The 19,522-nt window shown below is 39.8% G+C and overlaps 1 protein-coding gene across 1 annotated transcript in view; it reads right to left on the bottom strand.

Moving 5' to 3' along the window:
- The window catches only part of LOC133839907 (glucose transporter type 1), a 40,705-nt gene extending 32,393 nt beyond the window's left edge, over positions 1–8,312 (bottom strand). The window contains exon 1 of the mRNA XM_062271545.1: positions 7,864–8,312. The gene's annotated coding sequence lies outside the window, so the exon portion shown is untranslated. The remainder of the gene's footprint in view (positions 1–7,863) is intronic.
- Positions 8,313–19,522: the final 11,210 nt, after the last annotated feature.

Genomic DNA, 19,522 nt, shown 5'->3' with positions numbered 1-19,522 from the left:
GCTATGCTTTTGGAAAAAGTGCAACTCCCAAATCCAATCATAAAAATTGCATAAAAAACTATTTCGACTTGCTGAAAACGGGGCAGAATTGCAAAACGTCGCAAGACTTTGTCCGGAACTGAGTGTTAGTGACTGAAAACTGCAAAATGCCGCTTAAAAATTCATGAGTGTGAAAAGCCGCAACGAGTGAGTGTGAAGAAAGGAGGAAAAAGTTGCTCCCGCAAAACTTTTGGGCAGCCAAACAAAAATCATAACAGAATGCAAGGGCGAAGACCATAAGGGAATCGTCGTCGTCGTTGGTGGGAGATTCAACAATGGGAGATGAAAGAGAGAGAGAGAGAGAGAAAAGAGTTGAAAAGCTTCAACTGGAGAATTGTGTGGGCACAACAACTGACAGTGTGAATGAATGTTTATTGAAAGAACAACGTCAGGTCGCGACCAGCCAAAAAAAAAAGGAGGAAATATAACCTGAATACATGAAACGTCAGAGAATCAGAATCAGAGTCGTGAGCTACTCATATGCATAGGCAATAGCATAAAAATGAGACAGAAAGAGAAAGAGAGAGAGAGAGAGGGAGAGGGATTGCTTGTGATATGGCCCGTGCAGACTCTTGCTTTTCATTCATACGAAATTACCTGCGGCCAAGAGGCGTAATGCCAGTTGGACTGCAAAATCCACTTAGGAAGTTGATACAATCAGTTGCTCTGACGAGCTGCCTCGCTGCCTGACTGCGGCCTCTCTCTCTCTCTCTCTGTCTCTGTCTGCATGTGGATGGATTCATTAAAACGAATTGCTCTGAGTTTTACGGCCCTGTCTCTGCCGCTTTCTCTGCCTCCGTGACCAGGCTCAACCAGGCCAAATAGTCCGAGTAGAGCTCGCCAGGGAATGGGCACGACTACGACTACGACTACTATATGTAGTACTATACTACACTATATATACGAGGAGTATATGCAGTTTTTGGGGTTTCTGTTATGGGACTCATTGACGTGCAGAAGCCACAACGATGCAAAGAGAGAGCGAGAGAGAGAGAGAGAGAGCATGGATGCTTGGTAGTGCTACTGTGACTGCGATTGTGGCCTGTGGCAGCCTCTGGTGCCTTGGTTTTGTTTGCGCCGCAAAGTATGCAACGGCTGCTGGTTTTGTGCACGGAAGCCAACAAATGAATTAGCCTCTGCCTCTGCCTCTGCTTGTTGCCAATGCTCCTCTGTCTCTCTCTTTCTGTGTCCATTCCAATTGTCTCTATGCTTTGCTTGTTGTTAGTTCGCTTGTTTGTTGTTAGTTGTTCTGTGCGCTGCTTGTTTTGGGCTAAAAACTTTGCACTGGCCACAAGTCGAAAACGCATTAAAACTGTAAATTAACTGGAGTATTGTGCAGATCGGTTACGTGCCCTTTCCACACTCTTACACACATACTCGTAGCAAGCCAATGCCCCCTTTGATTAGCCACACGACTGCACTTAAAGCGCGCCTAATTAGAAAATACTGCCCCACGTTGGGCGCCAATTGTAACGAGAGCTGTAAACCGCAGACAGAGCTTTTGTTCAGCATTCAGCATCCAGCATCCAGCATCTAGCATCAGTCTCAGCCTCATTTCAGTCGCAGTGTCTCGGTCTTTAGAACGAGCTGTTAATTATTTATATTTTACATTTAATGCGCAGCTTAGGCCAAAACACAACCACGACTCATACACTTACAATACACACTCGTAACGGGTGTGTGTGCGTGTGTGTGTGGCATCTAAGTATTCATATTCACATTCACATTCATTTTCATATTCATATGCTCTAGCCATATCTGAAGCTTTGAGCTTTGAGTCGCTCTAGTTGTTTGAAGTGGGCGCCCGGGCAACACTTCCGCATCAGCGTGAAGCGGTGGCGGTAGCATGTGGCAGAGGGCATTTCATGTGTACAAAAAGGCATAAAGCACACACACACACACATACACAGATGTAGAGAGAGATTTACATGCATGCATATTGTGCTTACGCATACATTTGTACAAACAAACAAACCCAAAGAGTCTCGTCTCGTCTAAAGTAGAGCGAAGTCGCTCTGAACTAAACTCGTCTCAGTCCCCTACTCCCCACTCCCGCTCCAGCCTCGTGCTTCATCTTCCCCAACTGCCACACTCTGGAGCTGTAGCTCTCCATGTCCATGTAACATGTTAATGAACTGCGCCAACTGTGTTTGCACAGAACTTAGTGTAATGTAATCCAAAGGCAACCAGGCAGGCAGGCAGGCAGCAGGCAGCTGATGAGGTAAATGGCACTAAGAAGGAGTGAGGAAGGGGCTAAGAGGTAGGGGGGCAGTCAGCCTGACATTACCAACACACACACACACACATACACACACACGTAGGCACACCTCAACGCCCCAATGTGTCGAATGTTACGCCAAGGAGTAACTTTGACATTTAGCATTCAAGGCTTATGAGTGCCACAAACACTGAGCGTGGCGGAGTCTGGGGACCACCCAAGGGGCGGAGGAGGGGGGGCGTGGCGGTGACGGTGGAGGCTGCGCTGCTGACACTGAGGCTGCAAACCGCCTGGGCAATTGCCTTATGGTTATTTTCATAGCCCTGGCCTGGCCACAAACTGCGAGCCAAGTGTGACATGTGCTGCAGCAAAAACGAGCACAGAAATAATAAAAACCGAAAAAAAAGAGAAAACAGAAAAAAAAGAGAGAAACATACACGCAGAAAGGGGGGAGAAGGGAGGAAGACAACCTGCAAACAGTTGGGATTTTTAGTAGTGACATGCTCGCTTATGGGCCTGCTGCCATCACAGCATTCACAACAACACAACATCACAGCACATCACAGCTTCTGAGGCAACTGAGTGAGCGTTAACTGTTAGCCACTGGGAAACTGGGGAAATAAAATGTCGTTGTTGTTGTGGTTGTTGTTGTTGCCTTTTGCTATGATTCCCAAAGATTGCGAATGACTTTCATAAAATGAAATTATGCCAACTCACACTCATCACACACACATATTGCTTTTATTCGAAAAGTTCATTAAAAATGATTATTCTAACGTGTTTTCATTTCGCCATCAACTTTTAATTGACAAATGCGAAATGTCACTTAAAGGATTTCAATCATTTTCTCCTTCCCCAAATACTTTCTTCCACATCTTTAAAGTAGGCCGAATTCATGCGATGCAATTACGTTGCCTTTGTTTCGGATAATAATAGACAATTATTGTGGCAAAGGGTGTGACAGTTTAAGACGACAATCACTCAAAGTATTATCAAAATATTCATCGAGCAATTGAAAGGCTCTCGAATTATGTATGCGAATCAACTTTAATTACATTTGGCAATCGAACAAATGGCTCCCCTCCTCCAACGACTTGAATTTGCTGAGTGAGTATTACTTACTGCACTTGGGTGAAGTATCTGGCTCTGAGTGGGAGAGGACTTCCATCGATTGACACTTTTGTTGCAATTTACGTAAAATTTATGCATCAAAAATGTGGCACTCTTTGCCTATTGACAGTATTTGAAAAGTCTTTGGCAAGTGGCAGCTTGGGTTGAGCATGCAAATCAACTGCCAGTTTGACAACATAATTATTCATATTGTTGGCCAAAAGATGTTACAGAGAGAGGAAGCAGAGAGTAGAGAGGAGTAGATAGACACGAACCCGGACTTGGCCATAGAGAGATAGAGAGGAAGGGGGACAAGTGCAGGGCACTTGCAGCAGTGTCATATTAATTTAGTCAAGTGGCCACTTAAATTTTGCCACGACAACAACACTAACAACTACGATGACAATGACAATGACGATGACGTTGCTGTGGCAACAAAACCAAGCCAAGTCGAGTCGAGTCGAGCTGAACGTGAAAATGGCAGTCGGTTCACTTCTGTCTGTCTTTGCTGCGATTTGCATAACTGCATGGATATTAGTTGGCTTAAATGTCAGAGAATTCTCTGATTTTCCACCTTGCTGTGAGGGGCTCAAATGGCAAGGGGAGCAAAGTGAGTGGGGGACATAAAAAAGCTAGTTATTTGTCACAAATGTTGGCAGAATTACAGTAATTTCGACTTGTAAGTCATCCAGTTGTATGGCAAAAGTTCCTCACTGACTTTCCAGTTAGCATAACTTTGTCGAAACTTGTCCCTTTTTGTGTGCGCCTCAAAGTATGCAAAGCAAAAGCGCGAGTGACGTTAAAATGCCGATCCAAAGAGAGGCAGCAACAACAAAGCGAGTCGAGGCTGTCAGGCCTGTTGTGCCACCCCCGACCGCCTAATGATTACAAATTGCCAGCGGCATTTTAATAACCGCGCGACCGCAAAACAATAAATAAAAATCAAACAATAAACAAAACGCGCACACAAAAGGCCGTGTAATGAAAAAGCGGCAGGATAAAGCTGGCAAATCGGCTAAATGCGGCTTAAATGCATTGCTGCGATTAATATTAATTTCATGCAGTGCAGCACAGTAGAGCTGTGTGTGTGTGGAGCGTGGCACAGTTGGAGGCCGTCCAAGTTGCCATGTTGCATGTGCAACAAAGTCGACAAGTCAATGCTGCTGTGGCTGTGGCTTGCGTTGCTGTTGCTGCTGCATTGGCTGCTGATGCTTTGGCTGCTGCTGTTCGTGATGAAGATGAAGTTGACGTTGTTGGCGCTGCCACAAGCACAAGCCGACAAGATGATGACGATGACAATGGGGCACATCATGCGCATCATTAGCCAGCACCAACGAACAAACAGTAGTCAGTGCCACAGCCAGAGTTGCCAAGTTGCTACGATTCATATTCCCTTTTGGCCCCCCTAGAGAGCGTTAGAGCGAACGTCACTCAGTGTGACAGTAATGTTTGCATGTGGTCCCCTGGGTGGTGGCACATCTCAAACGCTGCTCTGTGACTGCTCTCCTTACTCCTCCCGCCCTCACTCTGCTGTCACCATCTCTATCTCTATTTCTATTTCTATGTACTCGCATGTGCGTTGCATTCGCAATAATTTCATACGCCACGTAAGCCACACAGATTCAATTCGCGCTCACTCCATTTGCAATAGCAAATAGCAATAGCAATCGCAATACGAGTTATGTTTCTATGTATTTGTTTCTTCATATTCGCATTGCCATTTTCCACTTCAAATTTCAGTGCTAATTGGTGTCTATAGACTGCAAAACCCGAGCATCGGCATCACAAATTAATAGGCAAAGGTCCCAAAAAAGCTGATACGACTACGGCAACATTACTAATTTGCGGCATTTCGACTGAACTGCAAACAACAACACACACACACACACCAACACACACTCACACAGTGACTCACATAAATTTGCACATTTCCACATTTCCAGTTTTACACATTTGCATATTCATGTTCATTTGAATTTTCATCAAGAGCAGCTCGCTCTCTCGCTACCTTTTGATGAAAACTATCAAATTCATGGGGATAATTAACAAAAGCAGCTCCTACCCTCCCCTCAGCACCTTGCCCCCACCCCCTCCAACCTACTTGCTACATTTTTGTACATGTGGCCCAAAAATAGATATTTAATTTGACTTTTAGCGGTTGACGCCAAGGGGATTCGTGCGTCTCTAGCCTGGGGTTCAGTTACACTCTGTGGTTTAAAGTTTTGATCCAGGCAAGAAGAAATATGATGGTTAGCTATAAATTAGAAAGCAGGTTAATGTTAATGTTCTCACTCTCTCTCCTATACCCTCTCCCTCTCCCTCACTTGTTTGTTTCGAGTTTGAATGGGGAAATGAGCTTGATTGACAGGGGAACCTTGCTGTGATGTGTCTCAAATTGCGTGACAAGTGGAAAAGTATTTCAATGGAAATTTCCGAGATGTGTTTTATGTGTGTAACCACTTTTCCTAAACAGTTCTAATCACTCGCTCACTCTCTTGCTCTCTTGCGTCCGAATGACAAGTTTTCTTTTATATAACAAACGATTAAACTTAGATTAGGCGCATTTATTGCGACCCTTGTCTGATTAGTTAAACGTCTGGCAAGTTTAGACTGTCGAGATAAAAAGCCAAAGTGAACAAAAAAAATGTGAAATACCATATTATGCAACAGTTTAAAGTTGAAAGAACAAAATGTGCTTCGATTAAAGCATGAAATTGATTTTCTTGGTTTCGGAAATATTTTAATTTGTGTGTGCATAATAAAATGTTCAATTGATTTTGTATTTATGCACAATTTATAACATGAAAATGCAGTTTCATTCACTTTCTTTGGACATAAAAAACTCGGACACGCATTTAATAAAGTGAAGTGAAAAATGGATAATGGAAAATGGGGGGAAAATTGAATGTATTGGCAACTGGCTATTGCTTCATAATAGATTTATGTATACATTTTATGGAGTTTGTTTAGTCGCGTGGAAGTGCTATAAAAATCATAAACAGCAAATTTGCTGGTAACAATAAATGCAGCAAGAGTCGCAATAAAAAATGTTTAACGAATACAGCTAAAAATAGCAAAAACATAGACTGATTGACTGCGAGATACTCAGTGACTATGTTTAGAAGTAGTTGATAAGAAGATAAGCTATGATTTTTAGTTTTTATTTATAAATATCAAGTGACTTTCATTTTTGAAGTGTTACTTACTATCTCATCTTAACTATGAATCTATATTGTTGAACTATATTTAAACAAATTTAAACAAATGTTTTTTCAAGTAGAAAGATAAGTCACGATTCATAGTTTTTAATTACTAGTATTAAGTGACTTTCATATTTAAGGTATTATTATAAGGTATTATCATCGTCTCTAACAATCAATACTGATAATCAACTAACTATTTTTAAACAAATGTTATTTTAGCGTTCAATTATTAATATTAAGTAACTTTCGGTTTTTATGTATTTGTATCTCATTATTTTTAAGAATCTTTATTGTCAATAAAAGTCATTGAAAACAAATGTTTTTTTTTAGTTTTAAAATATTAAGTTTAATTTTCAAAGTAATTTTATTTATTTTTTAACTACAGGAGATGATTTTTGGAGTAAGAAGATAAGTCACGATTCGTAGTTTTTAATTATTAGCATTAAGTGACTTTCATATTTAAAGTACCTTTATCTCATCTTTATTCACAATCTATATTGTTAATCAACTCTAACAACAACTAATATTTGTAGTATTTATTAATAAATATTAAGTGACTGTCATTATTAAAGTCTTCTTATCTTACATTCTCTAACAATCTATATTTGTTAATCAACTCTGTTTAAACAAATGTTTTTTGGAGTACAGGGTAACTTGTATGAATGAACGCCGTCATCAGCGAACACAACAATAACAACACTGGTTAATAAATAACAAAATAATCACAATAAATAAATTGTGAGGCCGGAAAAAGGTAGTGTAAATGTTTATAGAGAGGTAAGCAACATCATTGTTGTTGTTATTTTTTTTTTCGATTGTATTTCATTGTTATTGTTTTCAGTTGCAACGTGTTTTTGTTGTTTTTTTTTTGTAAACTTGGCTTTGCTTTCGCCGTTCATTGAACGTTTTAATTGAGTTGAGGTTGTTGCTTCTGCTTCTTCTTCTGTTTCTGTTTCTGTTTCTGTCTGTTTGCCTGTCACAGTTTCAGTTGCAGTTGCATTTCGATTTTATTTTGTTGGAAATTAATTTTAAATCCAATTGTTTTTCAGTGTCGAACAGCATCGTTCGTTCGCAAACGGCGCAAACTTGTTGCAATTTTTACTTATTGCTTTATCATGTCATGTACTTTGTTGTTGTTATTCTTCATGTCTTGGGCAATGTACCTTGACAGGCAGCGAGAGCGAGACAGCGAGACGGCGAATGTGCAGAGCAAATGGTAGAAGAAGAAGAAGAAGCAGCAGAGGCAGACGCGAAAAAGAAGATTAATGCTATCGAAATATAATAAAAACGAACCTTGCCTGGATTTATATTAATTTATGTTTTAAAGAACCAACAACAACAACAACGACGACGATGTCGGAGATGGCGATGGCGATAAACAAAAATGCGGCAATTGTGTTGTATTGATTTAAATGAGTTGCGTTGATTGCCGAGTCACCGCACACGCACGCACGTATTTAATTATAGTTTATAACACTTTTCAGGCCCCGAAATGGCTGTGAAGTAGACCATAGATGCGCTGCGCCGATAGCAACGAACATAAAACTGTTGGTAATTTGCGTTGTTTTGCCAAGATATCGTCGTGCACACATTCACAAAGCCAAACTAACAAGAATAAGCACCAACAACGCGTAATTAGTGTTATAAACACTGCGACTACGAATACTCGTAGAGAGATGCACGGCACACGTGAACAACTGAACTGACGAGAGACAAGTTCACGATCGCACTGCCTCTGCCTGAAGCTTTTGAGCCGCAGCACAGCAGCAGCGTCAACAGCAGCAGATCAACCGCGTCAGCAGAGAGAGCAAAATCAGCTGAGAGAGAGAACGAAAGAGCGGAACAGTGAGAGAGCGATAAGCAGAGAGGCGAAGTGCAAGAGCTGACGGATAACAACGTGGCTGGCTTTAAGGCGAAGGCGAAGCCAGGGCAAACCCCAAACACAATAAAACATGTAAAAGCGTCTTGGCAAAATTGGTCGACTGCGCGATACCCTTTATTTATATATGTTAAAAATGATAAAATACCAAAATATGGGAAAATATTCTGTTTTGTAAATTATTTAATAAGTGAAGCACCTGACAACTGAATAAGTCCCTTAACAAAATAGAGATAATAAAATTAAATGAAATGAAAATGAATGATGATAATGAAACCAAACGTAAATAAAAATATAAGGATTACATAAATCAAAATATCATAAACTTAAGTTAATATTGGTGAAGCATTTTTAGGGCACTCATTAATAACTTTATTATTGAATGTTTAACGTCAAAGTCACTTTGTGAACGAAGAAAGCAATTGTCTATTCGCCATAAAACTAGTTTTAGTGCAAAAACTTTAACACTGACATAATAATCAAATTCAATACTATGAAAAGAACTTACACTACTTAGTTTACTATGTTCACATACCATTGCACTATGTTGAATTTGACCCGTTTTTGTGGCCAAAATTAAAAATTTTGAAATTAACAAGATTTTTGAATGCAGGTTTCTTGTATAATAAAGGTTATTGCTATAGGAAGGTATTTTAGAAAAGTGGGCGTGTCAACGCCCACATAAATCGAAAAAAAGCGAATATATAAATCAATTTTCAAGTTAGAGACGAATTTTGGAACACATGATGAATGTCCTATTTCAAATACGTCCTGAAAATTTAGTTCAGATCGGATAATAAATATGCAAGTTATTCAAGAAAAAAAAATCGCAAAGGCTTTACCAGTTCTGCAATTCTGATCAAAATGGTGCTCCCTAATAATTCAAATTACGCAAAAAACCCCAAAAAACGCATAATGAGCTTACATATTATGAATTCAGAATTGACAGATCTGCAACATGTATATGGACACTCACTGAACAAATTTGAACATTTTAGTTAAAACCTTTTGTAAAGTTCAACTTTCTTTCGAAAAGTGACAAGGGGACAACACTTGCTAAATATACAAATTGTTAGAAAAATAAGAACAAAACACGCAACATATTAGAATCAACACATAGTAATAACTTGATGAAGTAATATTCCTTTTGAATTTTATTATTTAATGATTTTTTGTGGGAGATATGCCAATTTGAAATTGCATCGCAAATTTAACATTTAACACTGCACGTATTGTCTGCTTGCAACAGCTTACTTTAACAGCTGTTATTTTAACATTAAACTGTTAAGTTAACATTTTAGGTATACAATATCGCGATTTGATCATTTCTCAACATGGTAACATTAAAAAAAAGGAAATTTGAATACTACGGGTCAAATTCAACATAGTGCATTGTAATATTATATTAAACGCAGGTAAATAAACAACAAAAATTCGTATTAATTGACAAAAGTATGTCGATTCATTAATACATACATAATAATTAATGTTCTGTAAATTTTTTCTATTTCACAAATTACTTCACAAGAATTCAAATTAATATACCCACAATATAGATCACCTACAGGGTATATAAACCTGCTTTAGCAAAGCTGTTGTTATTGATATTGGAAACGCGACGAAAGTTGAGAAGCAAAACAAAACTGCAACAAAACATGAATGAATACAAATTCGAAAGCAACTTTTAATTGCGTCCAAGAACTGGTAATGCCCTAAATAAATAAATAAATAGCATAATTCGTGAGATGAAACTGATAATGTGAAGAACTGAAACATTGAAATGCAATGCAAATTATGTGAAATTCCATTGCAAATGCAAGTAAATCCCCAAGCTATTCGTTAGAATCACTTTTATATTAATTTCCATTTATTTAGCTGTAATAAGGCATTCATTAAAGTTGTCACGCAGCTGATCAAGCAATAATGTAATCGCAAGCCGGTTCTAAAAATAATTCGATATATTTAATATTGGCTCCAACCACAAGCGGGATGCGGGCAGTTGTTGTTGTGACAAGCTTGAAAGCAAGCCGCCACTCCCCCTTTTTTTATGAGCAAGCCAAGGTCAATGTTATAAAAAACACTTTAGTGAGGTTTTCCATTTGTGCTCAAAAATTTACATAGCAGTTGTAGAGCGTAAAGTGCAGGGGAAAAAAAGGAGCTCTAAGCACAAAGCAATGGCAATGGCATTGGCAATGGAAATGCGAATGCGAATGCGAATGGAAATGAGAATGAGAATGAGAAGCGATGCCAAAGAGGCGACAGCTTTCGGCTTTTTCAGCTAAGCAAATAAAATTTGAATACCCAAAGCTTGAGTGTTGAGCGTTTGGAGTGTGTTTTTTGGAGGTGCTGAGTGCTTTTTGAAGTGGCCACCGAGTCTCACTCGCTTCGGCTTCGCTTGCTTACTTAGTTTTCCGCTATTCGACTCGAATTTGGGAGTTTAGTTTGTGGCTGCTAAAGTGGCGTCGAGGAGTGAGAGTGAGAGCAAACAGACAAGATACTTAATGTAATCGCATTTGTATATGGAGTAGCGATAGGGGAGAGACATAGAGAGCACTGAACATACAATTAGACAGCCGCAACACAAATGGGCCTGGCGTGCAGCCCTGTTATCAGAGCTGCGACAGCTGCAACAACAATTAACAACAACACAACAACAATTGTTTGTTAGTAGCAAGAGGAGCAACAGCAACAGCAATTCCTATAGGTGGATGAGTAGATTGTTGAGGCGGCTTAGTGCCTGTTGAACGTGTTGCGGCAATTAGTTGAGTGATTCGAGTGGCGAATATACGAACGAGAAGGGCGTTAGCTTTATGGATTGCAGCAAATAAGTAATTAGCTCTTGTTCTCATTCTCATAGAGAGAGATTCCCCAACACACAGCACAGCTGGGGAATTTTGCATTGGCAGCTCTCTCTCTCTATCTCTGTCTTTCTCTTTGACTTTGAATAGCTTTCAGTCCATTGCTCATTAATCTTGCTTCGAAATGGAGGCAGCCAAAGCTCAAGCTCAACAGATTTGCTGGCGCGTGCAGCGCCTTTAAGTATGCAGCAAACGCTGCGATTTACCCCACTTTGCATACGTGTGCGATTATATGTGTGTCAGTGTGTGTGTGAGTGTGTCAGTGTGTGTGTGTGTGTGCTTTTGCAATTATTTATGTTGTTCATTTGTTTAACGGCGGCTGGCAGGCAGCTTCAACAAAAGCGAGCAATAAAGGCGACGTCGCCGCTGCTGACGTGAGCAAGGACGACAAGGACGACATGTGGCTATAGATGTGGCTGAGGATGCGAATATAGATGTGGCTCTGTAGACGTCGACTACGACGTGGACGTGGATGTGGACGTGGCCAGAAGGAACGATATCATTTACATGCCATGCAGGCGCGCGTTCAGGCCACAGCCACAATGACGCCCACATGGCCGCATACTACAATGGCCAACACAGGACACACACACACACAAGCAGGGGGAGGAGAAGGGGGAGGAAGGGCAGGCAGAAGTCCTTCCACGGCCAAACATGAGATGTAAAGTTTAACACATAAACTCAAGACAATTTGTGCGCGTATGTGTAAGGAATAAGGCAAAAGGCAAATAATTTACAAGTTCTGAAAAGAAAAGCCAGTCAGCGAAAGAGATAGAGACTCAAGGGGAGGTCAGAGAAGGAAAGAGAGAGAGAGACGGGAGAGAGGGCAAACATGTGCAAATATAAAGAGCGGTCTCAGCTCTGCTTCTTCTTGTTCTTGTTCTGCTTTTGCTGTTGTTGCTGTTGCTGTTGGTGTAGGCTGAAGCCGAGACCGAGACCGAAGAACCGAGAACAGCGCCTTGCCTTGCCTGCCAAGTGTATTAAACAACAACGCACATACGCACACACACACTCACACACACAGAGAGAGAGAGACAGACACGCACAAGGCTTAAAATGTGTTACAGCAAAGTGTAAAAATAAATAATTTAAAGTGTGTGTAAGGACACGCTGCAAACGGCCGTCGTTGCTGTCGTCGCTGCCACCGCCATAAAGCGCCAAAGGAGTCGACAGCGAAGGCGGCGTAAATAGTACAAGTCACACACACACACACACACATGCATGTGTGTCCTTACTTAAATGTGCATGTGTGTGTGTGTAATATTTTCTTCATTTTTTTCTCTGCGTTCAGTAAACTTTTGCGCTCAATACCACAGCAGCAGCAGTAACAACAACAATAATAACTACAACAAACGGCAGCTGCAGGTTGCCCTTTGAAAGTGTTTTCCGCAATACAACAAACAATAACACCAACAACAACAACACCAACTACAATAAGTACAGCAACAACAATAGTCAACAGAAAATAGAGCAAAAACGAGAGAGAAATTTATTATGTTGTTGTCCATGAAGAAGAAAAAAGCCAAGAAAGCATTGGCGACTTTAGCTTAAGCGAAAGTCAGCACAACAAATAGATCAATAGATAATAACTGTTCAATGACAATAAATGTTATTTTCTGCAAGCACAAATTTCTGCCAAAACTTCCATCTTTAAGATTGCTTCAAGTGCGTTTCTACTGATATATAAGAAGAAGTAGCGAACTACAATAAAACTAAGTGTTATTTTCTGCTTGCAATCTCAAATGTAATTTTATAAAATGAATTGAATAGAAAATTTTTAAAATTTATAAATTCATTTTTATCTTAGATATACGTCACGATATTCTATATTTATTTTAGTTCTTTCAAGGCAAGACTTCATAATTTTACTGTATTTGAAAGTACTTCAGCAGATTAGTTTTGCTTCAATTGCATTTTAGGTTTGTGAAGAAGTAACGAACAGCAATAAAATTAAGTGTTATTTTCTGCTAGCAATTTGAAGAAACAATATCTGTAAAATGAGATTTTATAAAATAAATTAAATGACAAATTTTAAGGATTTCAAAGTACATTTTTATCTTAGATATATATCAAGAAATTCTCTAAAATCCGCACTGTATATTTTTTGGTTCCTTCCAGGCAAGACTTCATAATATTGCAATGCTCTTTGTTACAGTATTTCAGATTACTTCAATTGTAGTATAGATATGTCAAGAATTAACAAACTACAATAAAATTAAATATTATTTGTAGTTGGCAATCTGAAGAAATTATATGTGTATAGTTTGACTTTTTAAAATTAATTTAATACAATATTTTTCATTCATTCATTTTTATCTTAGATAGATGTCATAAAATTTTTTTCTTCCAGGCAAGACTTCATAATTTTGCAATGCTCTTTGTTAGAGTATTTCAGGAGCAAACAGCGAAAGTCAACCGCAGAGAGGCTGCCAAGAACAAAAGCGAAAGATATGAACAAAAAAATTGGCAACTCTGCGCAATTATGGGGATCTTTCTGGCTAGAGGAATCAAAAAACAAGAAAAAATGAAAAGAGATAAAGTGGGAGAAGAAATGCGATAAGTGTCTATGGGTTGAGAAAGAGCAGTGGGTAGCTTAGGAATTTGCATATCTGGCATAAAACGAGATGCCAGAGAAAGTGAAAATTGTTGCAAAACAAAAGAAAACTGAAATTGGAATAGCTGGAATAGGTTACGAACCCAAAAACTCATTTGAAACTTTCTTTCTACCATTCTCTACTGCCCAGCCTTGGCAGCGTCCCATATTTACATAAGCGTCGAAGAATGCTTATCTCTCGAGAAAGAGAAAGAGGTCAAGTTGGATGCTCTCTATCAGTGGCAAAAATATGTCACTTTATTATTTATTTCTTTGCTTTAGTTTTCATAATGAGCTTAAGCTACTTAACTTAAAGAACTACCATAGAGTACTATATATATTTATTACTCAGCTTGCATTTCTTTTTTGCTCGCCACAATCAATCCTCTTTTGAGCTCTCAGTTCTCGCTTTTCCTTTTCACACTGACTTATTTTATGTGGCTGCAGCAAGCTTTCTACCTTCTGACCTCCTTCGTTGCCCGTTCTCAGTGCTGCGAGAAATCGTAATTCATATTAAAGGAAAATTCTTCGACAATATTTGTGCGTTGGCTTCCTTCATTTTATTTTCTCTTCTCTTCTCTTCTCCGACTTTCCACTTGGCCACACAGAAAGGTGCGGAAAGTGCAGCACATTTTTCATCATTTAGCAATCTTCCATTTACTGTTTATCAATATGGTGACCATCATTTTTTCCGCCATTCGCCACTCGCCATTCGCCATTCTTTTCAACCATCCCACCATTTGCAAGCCATTAAAGATGCGCAAATAGCGTCTGCATTGCTTCGCAAATATTAAATAAAAATGCGTTTTTCTGCTATTGACAATTTAATAGATGTAATGCTATTTTCCATTCTTTGAGCTTTCTTTGCTTTTATTTGCTTGTTACTTGTTAATGTTGTTGCTTTTTTTTGTTGCTGTTGCTCTTGTTTTTGTAGTGCGCAAATATTTATTTAATTATTGCGTGGACAAAGGCGTACAAAACAAAAGCGACAGAAATATGCAGCAAATTATCTTGCCGTTGGCAAAAGACCAGCAGAGAGAGAGAGAGAGAGAGAGTGAGAATGAGAGACAAAGGAGAATGCAAATAATAACAATAAGTTACTTAATTAAATTTTTTACATGCCACTGGACTCTGCCGCAGGAGGCGTTTGCCGGACACAGAGAAACACAGAGACACAGAGAGACAGAGCGAAACATTGCCTCTGTGTCACGCTTTGTCTCGAGGTAATTATTATTGAATTGTCTGGGTAAAATTTCAATTATGAAAACCAAATAGTTCAATTATATGAACGCATCTCCGATTTCCATTTACCCATAATTGTTAAACGACAGACATGAATAAAAAAAAACAGCCACTGCTCATTTGATAAGCGACTTAATTATAAAGGGATTTGGCGAAAGGCGTCATAATTAAGCACGCAAAAATGGAATTAATATGTCATTTTGATACTATCACATTAGTGCCACATGCTGCACACCCTCTAAACAAACAGCGAGTGCAACATCAAGTGTAGCAACAGCAACAGCAACAGAAGCAGCAGCAGCCCGCACAAAATCAAAATCCAAACTAATCAAATCAAATTTCAATTATTGTGCTAGGCCATGTGGCTTGTGGGCGTGGCCAGCTAGCAACCAAAGGGGTCACAATGCAATGAGCTCTTTGTCCGTTTCCCTTTGCCCGTTGCCCCTTGTGTGTCGTACATTGCCATTTCACTTGATTACATGCATTTTATATGCGCCCGCCTGAAAGTAGGCTACACTTTTCAATCACAATCAAATTTTATACCCCACACATGCACACATACACAGCTTACCTGTATGTGTGTGTGTGTGTGTGCGATTTACCCGTAGAATCTCACAATCAGATTCATTTACATTTCCGCCGCCCAACAAAACAACAACTAGCAACAACTCCATGGCATACACGTCGTATACTCATTGTTTCGCAGGTTCAGCTGATTGTGAGCGCACTTCGAAATGGAATTTTAGATAACTATACTATAAAATTGAAAGCTGCAACAATGCAAAATTGAGCCTTGAATTTAGCTCGTTCAACACACACAAAACAGCGGCAAAATGTTACCACATTGTGAATGAATTTTGCAATAATACGGTTACGATTATAAAATTGCATAAATAGACAAATTGCAAATCGTTACACTCTCAATAGACTAATACCTAACAAACTGAGCGAATCTTTTGTGAACAGACTTCACTGCTGAATTTAATCTACGTTCTGTTATGGCTTGGAAATAATTGTAGCATACTTTTAAGCGCGTTTTAAATTTCCCACTTTAACGAGCAAAACTGTAGTTAAATGCAGTGAAGGCAACTGCAAGTAAAAGCCAGAAAAAAAAGAGAATTTATTGAATCTGAAATTTCATAGGTTTTATTAAATATTTTTATGCGCACATTGGGTAAATTTCAAATATGAAATGTTGTGCTTTAAATTGAATAAAAGCAGCCAACAAAAATGCAATATAAAATTTGATAGTAATAATAATAAATAAAATCAAAGTCAGCTGCTGCTGCTGCTGCTGCTGCAACGAACGCTAAGCATAATTTAGTGTATCGTAAAGTTTTTCGTCGAAAAGTAATTTCGTAGTACTGCCACACGCATGTGTGTGAGTTGCACATGTGTCATGAAGGGAAAGGGAGGAGGAGGAGGAGGAAGGACAACAATTGGAGGGAAAACATGCAACCAAATTGACAGTTTGTTAGTCAGGCTTGACGACTCTGGCTTGGCCGAACTTCATGTGTGATTTTACTGTGCACAACACGTCGTATACGTAACGTACTTAGTAACTATTTCAATGCACCTGCGCCGCGGCGGCTGTCGATTGAGCAACATTCTTTTTCCTTTTCCAGCTTTTTTTGAAGCAGCGACGAGCGACTCATTCTCATTTACATAACAGCCAAACAACTGAGTGTATTAGACGTGTGTGTGTGTGTGTGTGTGTGTAGTCAATTCGGCGTTAAAAAGCGTTAAATGTAACAAGCCAGACGGGAAGCAAGTTCGGCTGCCAGGCAGCAAGCAGCAAGCAGCAAGGAGTCATTCTGCCAACTACCACAAGCAACAACAATAAAAACTAAATTTAAAATTGGCAGCCGCACACTATAACACACACACACACACACTCACACACACAGACAGAAGAGAGGGAGGCAGACATAACAGCAATTTTGCTTGTTATTCGCTTGAGTTTCATTTCGTTGGTGGCGTATAATTTACATTTTACTTCGGTTCATGAGGTGCCATAATCATAAATTGACAAGTTGAAATTTGCACATGACTGTGGCGCTGCCTTTTTTTTCCCGTTTTCCCGTTGGCTGTATCTGCATTTTTAATGCATTTCTCCGAAACGGGAAAAGTGAAGAAGAAATGGGCAACGATTCTCATTCTCCCATCAGTTCTTTGCTGCTGCCCATTAAAGTGCAAAGTGTTTCAGGCGCTTGCAAATTTTTGACATGTTTTTTAAGTAAACTTTTTTCTCTCTCTCTCTCTTGCTGGGTTTTTATATTTTTGCAAGGCAGGTTACAAGAAATGGTCGACGCAACAAACACAAATTGGCGCGGCTTGTTTACATGATTGCTAAAATATATGCAACGTAATGAAAATTCATCGGCAACAGCACAAAGCAAGCCAGAGCGAGAGAGAGAGAGAGCGAGAGGCAAGTGAATTGATCGAAAAGTTCGTAAACTTTTCGATTTAATTTTTTTGCATTTTGTCTGCAAGTTTCATTTGCCGGCAGAGGGAAAAGTTAATTGAATGGCTTGTACTTCATTTAGAGTAAAGTTTCGACACAATCGGCACAGTTGCATAGCACATTGCAGTGCAACACATACACATATAATACTAACTATGTATGTGTGTGTGTATCATCAGATTTTGGACAATCCTGGAGCTGAAACGGCAGCAATGCGGTTGCCTGCTAATGAAGCAAAAGGCGCAACGTGTCCTGATCCACAATAAAAATGCAAATATTTAAACGAGTGCCGCAAAAGCACGCAAAAAAAAGAGACAGACAGAGCGAAAGAGAGAGAGAGACTCACAGAAGTCAGGAGTTGGTTGGGTGCTTAAATAAAAACCGCAAAACGCAAACAGAATACGCTACAAATACGTCTGTCTGTCAGTCTCTCTCTCTCTCTGCCTGCCTGCCTGCCTCGTTGCCTCGTTGTCTGTCGGACAGACAGACTGTCGCTATATTTGTGTGAAAATTAACACGCAATTTCAGACTGGCCAAAAGCGAGAATAAAAATCAAAATAAAAAACGAAACGAGTTAAGTCGCGCCAAAACGTTTAAAGCTGAAAATCAAACAGACAAAAGACGTGACAGGCAGGCAGACAAACAGACACAGAGACTGAGAGACAACACGCAAAACGATCGATGAACACAACCGAAACGTTGAGATAACCAAAAGAAAAGAAAATAAGAAAGATGAAAACACAGCTACTCAGACTTTGGTCTTAGCTAAACTCAACTCATCTGGTCTCGGTTCTCGGTCCTGGCCGTAGTCGATTTGAGTTGCGTTGCGTTGAGTTGACTTGGGTCTTGGCTGGCACACTTTAAAGCATTAGTTGGACATTTTTATGGGCATGGTATTAGGCGCTTAAGACGTTCAAGCCAAAAGGATAACAACAACGCGTCGCACACGCTGCCAACGTGGACAAAATGGACGACGACGAAGGCAGACGACAGCAGACGACGCAGAGACGGACGGACGGACGGACAAACAACGGGCATATAAAAGCAAAGAGGCTAAGTGACAACTAAACTTAATGGCACTTCAACAGCAGCATGGGAAGCAATGGACGCACAAGAGCCCAAGACCAAGCAGACCGACCAGACAGAGCAATAACAACAGCAAGGAGAACGACAGCAAGCTGGAACTGAACTGGCTATATCTCCAGCTGTAGGTGCGGTGCAAAACTCAACGGACATTAGCCTCATTGAATTGAATGACAAAACAAACGACGAGCGGAAAGGCAACGGCAACAGCAACAGCAAAGGCGAAAGGCAAAGGCAAAGGAAAGGAAAAGACGATGACAACGACAACGAAGACGACAATGTTGTGGATAAGGATAAGCAGTGCGACAACAACAGCAATAAGCTGTTGTACAACAACAAAGCTCAGTCTGTCCTCCGTTCTCTGTCCGTGGCAAGTGTCGCTGTTGCTGTTGCTGTTGCCCAATGTGGAACAGCGACGAAAATTTTGTATCTAGACAGCATTAAGATAAAGCAAGAAAATGCATACATAAACAACCACAACAAGCCAAACAAACGTTTGACCCCCCGTCGACGAACTGCCAATACACTTGCTCAGCCTAATGATGGTGAAGCTTTATGGCATACTTGAGCGATTTCGAATTTGGTACTGCGACGAGGCGTATACGTAATATCGATAAAGTGCATTTCCATTCTAATCTAGCGTAATTTTAAAGCAATTGCTCGAGGCTTTGGCAAAGATCAGCGAACGAGAGAGGGAGAGTGAGAGAGAAGGAGAGAGAGAGAGGGAGAGTAAAATAGAGCAGTTGAAACTGTTGTTGGGGAAAATCCTAGTGTTAAATATTAATATACTCGCCTATATCCATTTACATAATAATGAACATTTTTGGGTTACA

Source organism: Drosophila sulfurigaster, chromosome 3 (genome assembly GCF_023558435.1).
Source record: "Drosophila sulfurigaster albostrigata strain 15112-1811.04 chromosome 3, ASM2355843v2, whole genome shotgun sequence".
Taxonomy (NCBI): domain Eukaryota; kingdom Metazoa; phylum Arthropoda; class Insecta; order Diptera; family Drosophilidae; genus Drosophila; species Drosophila sulfurigaster.
This window is presented reverse-complemented; position numbering and strand designations above follow the sequence as displayed.